The sequence below is a fragment of the Ictidomys tridecemlineatus genome, chromosome 14 (genome assembly GCF_052094955.1).
Source record: "Ictidomys tridecemlineatus isolate mIctTri1 chromosome 14, mIctTri1.hap1, whole genome shotgun sequence".
NCBI lineage: Eukaryota > Metazoa > Chordata > Mammalia > Rodentia > Sciuridae > Ictidomys > Ictidomys tridecemlineatus.
This window is the reverse complement of record NC_135490.1, coordinates 24,901,581-24,910,669: the sequence shown is the minus strand read 5'-3', so window position 1 is coordinate 24,910,669 and position 9,089 is coordinate 24,901,581. Positions and strand designations below refer to the sequence as shown.

The following is a 9,089-nucleotide window of genomic DNA, read 5'->3' as shown; positions in this document are numbered from 1 at the left end:
CTGCTTTATTTTTCCTCAGAGCACTTACCACCCCCTTGACCTATGACATGTTTATTTGCTTACTGTATATCTCTATCAAATCATGGCCTATAGTGCACAGTTAATAACCACTTCTTCAGTAAATGGTGATGATAACAACAATAATAAAGATCGTTGGGGCCTCTGGATTCCTGTAGAGCAATAATAAGAAAGATAGGAACATTGAAATGTAGTTAGTATCTTGGGGGCTGGGGCTATAGCTCAGTTGGTAGAGTGCTTGCCTCACATGCACAAGGCCCTGGGTTCAATCCCCAGCACCAACAAAAAAACAAAACAAAAAAACTGTAGTATGAAGAGCCATGGCCCACCACTAAGGCTGGACTTGGGCTTGCAATCCTCCTGCCTCAGCCTCTTGAGTCACTAGGATCACAGGTGTGCACCTCTGCACCTGCTCCATCATCTAGGAGGACTATTATGAAAGCATGAAACAAAATCTAAAATCAGTCAATTTTCAGAGCTTCAAGCCTAAAGGAATACAATTATTTACAAACATGCATGTATTTTGAACCTGAAATAAATCTCTATATCTCCTACATGAACATAAACATCAGCGTAAACCTCAGAGTAAATAAACCCAGCTGTTGCTGGACTCACATCTCTGGGATGCAATGTGCAGGGACTTTGAGAAGGCTTTCTTCTCTCCAGTAGAAAAAGAAGTATCACTGACATCAGTTATTGTAACATTTCTCTGGGCTTATTGATATTTTCTCTGCAAGTGTAGATAGCCTTGTGTTTTCATTTTCTGCTCCTTTTCACTCCTGGCATGATCAAGATTGAGCAGGTGAAGCCTTGGTTCTCCCTAATCTGGGGGGCCTGGTTCTAGCTGTGATCTGAAGGATAACAACTGCTTAGAAAGGAAGATCCCATAATACGAGATCTCTGGAAGATGCTGGGATTTTAATTCAGAGTCACCAAAAGCCATAGCTAGGGAGAAAGCAAAACTCAGGGAATCTGAAATGCCTTCAAAGTAACCAGTGACAGGAATATGAGCAAAGTAAACTCTCAGACATTTGTCAAATACATGCCTGGGTTGGAGTCAAACTTATGCGGGGGGAAAAAAAGTTACCTACCTTTAAATTGTCCTCAGTTTGGAAAAAGGCAGACAAATGCATGGATTTTACAGTGAAAACTACTAGGTTTGTTGGGATAACATAGAATAGAGGAAAATGTAATCCAAACAAGGCTTTGATATAGAATAAACTTGTGTTCTAAAACCAGTTTCCCATTTCTTATCTATGTTCTATGGGGAAAATTACTTAAAATTTCCAAACTTTGGTTTCCTCAAGTAGAGGAGAGAAAGGCTATAATACAAGTAAGTTTTAAAACAGATGAAACTTGTATTATGGGGGCGGGGTTTATGGCTCAATAGTAGAGCACTTGCCTAGCATGTGTGAGGCACTGGGTTCAAGTCTCAACACCACATAAAAATAAATAAATAAAGGTCCATCGACAAATATATATATATATATATATATATATATATATATATATATATATATATATATATATATATATATTTATGGAGGCTCCTGGTGGAGAGTCACTAGGGAGGGAGTGGGGCAGAAACCAGGAAGGCCAGTCAGAGACGTGAAGATGAGGGATGTGTGGAGTAACCACAGCAAATGAAACTTCCTTCATCAGTCCGGATTAATCTAGAGGCACAAGATGAACCTGTAAAATAAAATAATGAAGTGAATATAAGAAAGAATTTCAAGAATGAAACATCAGAAATAATAGTCTCAGGTTAGATATATTGTCAATTTCTTGAAATCCCTCAAACTGCAATGAAAGGCAGTGAATATGCTCCCTGCTTGCAGACTTTACAAAACTGATTCACAAAAACAGTTTTGTAGATCAGCAGCCATACTCCTCTCATGAAGCCCCATAAACTCAGATACTATACGCTGAAGAAGGAGTTCGTAAAGGTACTCTCATTAATCCCAATTTCATGTGTGATTGCTCTGTTCCTTCAACCCCAACATTGCTGCCATAACAGCAGTCGGGTCTCTCTAACAGTAACTGCCTTTGATGGAAAGAACTGCCATTGGCTCAATGTAGAGCAAATTATGTTATGTGCATCACTATATTCAATTCTTGTCATGATTCTATCAAGTAAACTTTTTTTCTCCATATCATACATGAGGATATTCAGCCCTGAAGTAATTAACTTTCCCATGATCATACAAGCATGAAGTTGAACAATATGAAACAGCTGACATTCCACATCTCTTTAAACCTAAAATCATGGCAATTTCATAAGGACAACCTCTGGTAAGTGGCAGAGTCTATTGAAGCCAGGCCTGGCCTGTGTGGCCAGTCTCTCTGTCCAGTGCTTCCCTACAGACTGAACTCGAGTGGGAAGCTAAACTGACAGGCTCCAGGGTAGATAGAAAGCCTGGCAAGGCACCCACAATGCCACATTTGGCACTGTCATTTACTCTTGTGGACTACCTTTAATTAAAAGGTTATTCCAAATGAAGGGAAATCATAGACCAAGAGTTAAACATGCCTCTTTATATAAGCACTTCTCTTTGGCCTTATGGTAGACTTAAGTTAAAAAAAAAATTCTTGGTGGTATTTGACAGATTTTAAACATTATTCATTCAGATGGCATATATTTATTATGAGTAATACCATTGAGAATTTCTTACAATATTCTGTCCCTAAAAGGAAAGTTATGTCCTGTAACAATAGCAAAGAATGCATATAAGATAAGCTAACTGAAGAGGTCTCTGGAGATTTATGCCATTTCAACCACAGAAAGGTTTAATTTAACCATTCAGGCATTTCTATTAAAGATGGTGTAGGCTGAAAGAATATGCATTGAAAGAAACTCGGAGAATGTTTCTGATTCTTTACAGATTGAATTGCCTTACCTACCAAGTTAAGTTTTCCTATTGTCAGATGGTTTTAAAAGATTCGAACGTTTGTGGAATACCAGAAGCATGATGTATATCTAGATGTAATGACTTAACACCACCTGATGATAAGGAGCATCTGCCGCTCACAACTAGAAATTCCATGGAACACAAGCAAGTTATTCTTATAATTTGGTTCAGAACCTGTTAAAACAATTGCCACATGGGTCTTCCTCTTATGTTTTCCTTCAAAGAAAACCCAAAACTATTTCCAAGTGGAATATTCCAATACATCATATGAAACAACTAACATTTGTTCGTTTTTATTTATTAAAGTAAGAAATGTTATAAGAATTTTAATTTAATATCTTATTTTTATAACAAACATGAGTGAAACCATCAAGTACTTATCACAGTGCCAGTGATTTGTATCTTCTAGTTTATTCATAGTAATTGGAGAGGGAGACTGGGTGGGAATGGGGAACAAGTCCCTGACAAAGTATATCCTGATGCTAAAATTTAGACCTAGCAGAGAAAAACTGTGTCCTTTTTGCCCGAGAGGTGTTAATGTCTGGAGAGGACTCTTAGTTCCCTTGATAATGCAATGTACTACATACCAACATTATTTCTTGATTTATAAAATAATCCTACCCTTCCCTTTTGAGTCTTTATATGTGAATATAGAGTGATTTCCCTTCCAAAAATAATAAAATATAAAACAATATATGTTTAAGCAAGACCTAATTGGATTTTAAACACCATTGTAAATAAGTGGCTTCTATCTTAATACCAGTATGAGACAAAACATTATAATTACACACCTAAGTTCAAATTGCAAATCAATCTTTAGAAAATGGTAAATTACAAAATTTGGCAGGAGGGATCTGTTTTCTCAACATGTATCTCTTTAGAGTAACCCACTACATCAACCATGCTTCAAACTCGATATTTTAATAATTATATCATCAACTTGAAATCCAAATCAGACTCATCTTACAGAGGATGTGCTTAATCCTGCATTTGACCAACAATGTGAAATTTTAAAGCTTAATGGAAGAAAATCATATAATAATATAACTGATACTTGAAGAGAAAGTGTGTAGTATAATTTAACACTATATCATCAACTCTTTTAAGTTCTGCTACTGCTATTTGTATTGATGGTATACTAAGTAAGCTAAAAGAGAGCTACTTTGCAGTATTACTAATCTCTATGTAGAGCAGTAAAATAAATTTAGATAAACTTGTTTAAGAAGGAGAAATAATTACTGCCACAAAGTAAAAAGGGAGAAAAATGAGGTCCTCTTATAACTTTTAATTTTGAATGTTGGCATAACTACTAAAGAGAAATTTATGTTTTGAAGAGTTCTTTCTTAGGTGTTAAATACTGCGACTAATTGTGGTGGTGGTTGAAAGAAGGATACGATTGATGAGAAATTTCTTTTATATAAACATCTTTTCAAAACTCATCCTTATTAATATTCCCCTTACACCCTCATTAGCTATAAAGCTGGCTGTGTGCAGAATTTTTTTTATCACTTAAACTAATTTTAGTCATGAAGCTTCAAATATAGCTATAGGTTGAATTGAATTTCTGAATGCTCAGCCAAAATCTAAATCTTATATTTTAAAATATATCTTAGAGGCAAGCTGCACAAAATAAGGGAATTTCAGTGCAATCCTAAGAGTATAAGTAGTAGAGAGAATCATTCAATAATTTAGTACTAGGATGGCATTCTTATTCTTCACATCTCCAGGATATTATGCTAGAATGTTTTATTTGATTGATTTATTTATCTAATTTGTTATATGTGGCAGAAGAATGAATTTCAATTCATAGTGCACATATAGAGCACCATCTTTCATATCTCTGGTTGTAGACAAAGTAGAGTCACACCATTCATGTCTTCATACATGTACTTGGGGTAATGATGTCCATCTCATTCCACCATCTTTCCTACCCACTGCCTCCTCTCTTCCCTTCCCTCCCCTTTGCCCTATCTAAAGTTCCTCCATTCCTCCCATGTTCCACTCCTCCCATCCCCATTATGGATCAGCATTCTCATATCAGAGAAAACATTCAGCCTTTGTTTTTTGGGGATTGGCTTACTCCACCCCTAGCAGCATCCCCCACACACAGTTGTGTTGGACCTCTTAACAGTTGCAGGGTCTCAGCTAGATCAAGTGGGCAGCTTGTCTTGCCTGCTTGGAGCAGAGGATTGTCGTGCAGGGTGGATCCAATAGTCAGACTGTGGGTACTTACTGTCACTGCTCTTACCTGTTGGGTGGCTACAGAAGTTCCTGGAGCACTGGCCTAGCATGCACAAAGCACTAGGCTCCTTCTCCAGCCCTGTGTAAAACAACAGACAAAACACCCATGCCCTGGGGCTGGGGTTGTGGCTCAAGTGTAGAGCGCTCACCTAGCACCCTTGAAGCAGTGGGTTGAATCCTCAGCACCACATAAAAACAAAATAAATATATTGTGTCCTCCTAAACTAAAAAATAAATATTCAAACAAACAAACAACAACAACAACAACAACAAAAAACATTCGGCCTTTGTTTTTTGGGGATTGGCTTACTTCACTTTAGTATAATATTCTCCAACTCTATCCAAATACTGCAAATGCCATGATTTTATTCTCTTTTAATGCTGAGTAATATACCACAGTTTCTTTATCCATTCATCTCCTAAAGGGCATCTAGGTTGGTTCCACAATTTAACTATTGTGAATTGTACTGCTATAAACATTGATGTGGCTGCATTACTATAGTATGCTGTGTTTTAAGTCCCGTGGGTATAAACCAAGGAGTGGGATAGCTGGGTCAAATGGTGATTTCATTCCAAGTTTTCTGAGGAACCTCCATACTGCTTTCCAGAATGGTTGCACCAATTTTCAGTCCCACCATCAATGTATGAGTGTGCCTTTCTCCCCACATCCCCACCAACACTTATTGTTGTTTGTATTCATAATAGCTGCCATTCTAACTGGAATGAGATTAAATCTTAGAGTAGTTTTGATTTGCATTTCTCTAATTGCTAGAGATGTTGAACATTTTTTCATGTCTTTGTTGATTGATTGTATATCATCTTCTGAGAAGTGTCTATTCAGTTCCTTGGCCCACTTACTAATTGGGTTATTTGTGGGAGGGGGGGTTAAGATTTTTGAATTCTTTATATATTCTAGAGATCAGTGCTCTATCTGATGTGTGTGTGTGATAAAAATTGATTGAGCATTAATGATTCCTGAATATTTCATAGAAAAAAGCTTGGAGATAATTTGATTTGACAGTTTTTGTTTTGTAAAATGAAGAAGATTCTAGCACCCACAGCAGGAATATCATTGCTTATTTTAACTTTTCTTTTAAATCATGCAGCAGCACACCTGCCCCATTCTATTGGTTAAAAAGAAGAAAGAGATTCTCCCAGATTTGGGATGAAGAGAATAGGTCTCCATCTCTTGATGGAGGAGTGTGAAGATTCTCAAACAGGAGTCAAGAAATTATAAACTATGGGCCAAATTTGGTGTCCTATGTGGTATTGTAAACACAGATTTTTTGGACTGCAAATATGCATTGCTCATAAATTTATGCATTGTTTATAACTGCTTTTGTACTGTAACAGCACAATTGAGTATTTACAATAGGTATCACATGGCCTAAAGTGTTGAAATATTTACTAGCTCTCCCTTTATTCTAGAAGAATAAATAGGACCAGAGATATTATTGTACACATATTTTTTTAAAAAAATACAGCACACGAATTTCTTAAGGTACATGAAAATGTTTTAAGAATTCAGTGAACCAAGGCTATGAAATTAAGGACTGAGAAAATATAAACTGAAAGATATCTTTAAAAGAATGTTACTCCTTAAAAAATTCAGATGGGATATATACCATCCAAGGTATATTTAGAGAAAACAAATATGAGTAAAACAATTCTAAGGAGGCATATAAAGAAAAAGCAAAGACAAAACAACGAGTATAATAGATTAAGGGATGGAAGTAAAATAAGTATTAATCATTATTCCATTTTTCCAACATCTCAATTAAAATATGGATGACCTAATGCTATAATTTAAGTGTGTCCCCCAAAACTTCATGTGTTGAAATCTTAATTCCTCAATAAGGAAGAGTTGGGAAGTGGGTCCTAGCAGAAGGTCTTTGGATCATGGAGTTGGAGTCTCCATGAACTGATTAGCACCTTTCTTGGGGGACTGGGTCAATCTTCACAAAGGACGAGATTAGTTACTACAGAGAAGGTCATTATAGATCAAGGCTGCCCCTCACGTGCTGTCTCCTCCATGTGCCCACCTGCTCTTCTGTTTTCTACTGTGAATTGAAGCATCACAAAGCCCTTACCAGTGCCATGTTCTTAAACTTCCCAGCCTCCAGAACAGTAAGCCAAAAGTAACCTCTATTCTTCACAAATTTCCCAGTCTGTTATTGTGTTATAGCAATATAAAATGCACTAAGACAACCAGAGTGTATAGGGTTATAATAAATACATTAGAAAACAAGTGAATGGAAATTTTAAAAGAAGAAGACAAACTGTCAAAACAATTAATAGTATGAGCCTTTAAAACTAGACAGTTATTTCAGTCTGGCACTATCAACTAGTTTGGATAGCTTACTCTAATATTATTTCTTCATGTGTAAAATAAGACAAGAATATCTATAGCATGTGCTACCATGAGAATGAAATAAGATGATGTGCATAAAATACTCAGCCCCATATCTAGTATTATTCAATGTTCAAAAAATGAAATTTATTTATTCTTTATAAAAAAAGAGAGGGAAAATAAATGCTCTATGTGTTTTGCTTTAACATAATAGTTGTATTTGCAAAATTTTTCTAAAAAATGATTGGCAATATGTCACAAGAGATTTAAAATTCATTCCCTTTTATCAGATCAAAGGAATACATCATAAACAAATAACAGCTATGTGCTTAAGTATGTGTGTCCGTGAATATTAATTATAACTTTGTGTAAAACACTAGAGAAATAGAAATAATCCTGTAGTTGCATAGTTGAGCCATTGTTACATTACAACATAACAATATACAATTTAAAAAATTCTATTTCCATGTATTGTTTTACCACATGAACTCCGAACTCAGTTAAAATCAAATTATCCTCCCAATGTTTAAGGCTGCCAAAGTTGGACTCATCCTTGACTCCTCCTTTTCTCTTTGATTTAAAATCTGATCCTTATTCCAAATCTGAAACCCTGTCAAAAATATAGTAGACCTGAGCTGGGGATGCAGCTCTTACAACATCCTGTGCTTCCACCCTAATCCAAGCCACATGGATCTCCCTTGGATTATTTCAGTAGCCTCCTAACTGCTCTCTCTGATTCTACTCTTGCCTCCTTCACAAACGCTGTAATCAGTGAAAATTAAAACTAAAGCAACCATGTCGCTCCACTGCTACAAGCCTCTTCCCCTGCCAATCAGAGTGAGAGCTGACATTCTTATAATTACATCCAAGCTCCCCACTACTCTTTTGACATCCTATCAAACCTTCCAGGCACTGGCCAACCTCTTTGTTGACTTCGAAGAAAAGTACCCTGCCTGCCTCACATACGTAATTTGCTACAGATGAGGCTGCATCAGGTAGGTTTCATAAGTGCTGAGTTTTGCTACTAATAGATGTAGGAAAAAGTGCAAACACTTGTTATCCTCTCACTTTTGTAAGATAACAAGGGAAAGAAATTAATTCAAGTCCTTATTTTGCTTATCAACAAAGGGGAGAGTGATAGAGATAAAACTAGAATTCTTTACTTCGGATTGATAATCGTACTTGTGCTTTTAAATTTACATCTGAATAAATGTGTACCTGGAGATCTATCTGAAAAGCTGCAATACTCTAAGTACTGCACCCATGCCGTGAAGACTTTAGTTGGAAGGTAACACATTAAATAACTTTTCTATACTTGCTAAGATGAGATGGTATCATTTCTTATCTTGTGCAAAGTGTAAAACTAAGTGTTGGATTTTTAAAATATCAATTAGTGTTCTGTATTCTTTATGTATTCCTATGCATGAAAACATTGTTTAGGTCTTATTAATTTCTTGCCTTTTAGCCCTGCTATCCAACTGAATACTGTATGTAGTATTGGCAATAAAGAGGAAGACATTTCCTAAATGATTATACTTATGAGTTAATGATTATAGTTATGAAATACATAA

The 9,089-nt window shown here is 36.0% G+C and overlaps 1 non-coding gene across 1 annotated transcript; it reads left to right on the top strand.

The window, feature by feature from the left end:
* Window positions 1–226: 226 nt before the first annotated feature.
* Window positions 227–302, top strand: Trnav-cac (transfer RNA valine (anticodon CAC)). Its single transcript has one exon. It is a non-coding gene; the product is annotated as a tRNA-Val (tRNA).
* The last annotated feature ends 8,787 nt before the right edge of the window (window positions 303–9,089 follow it).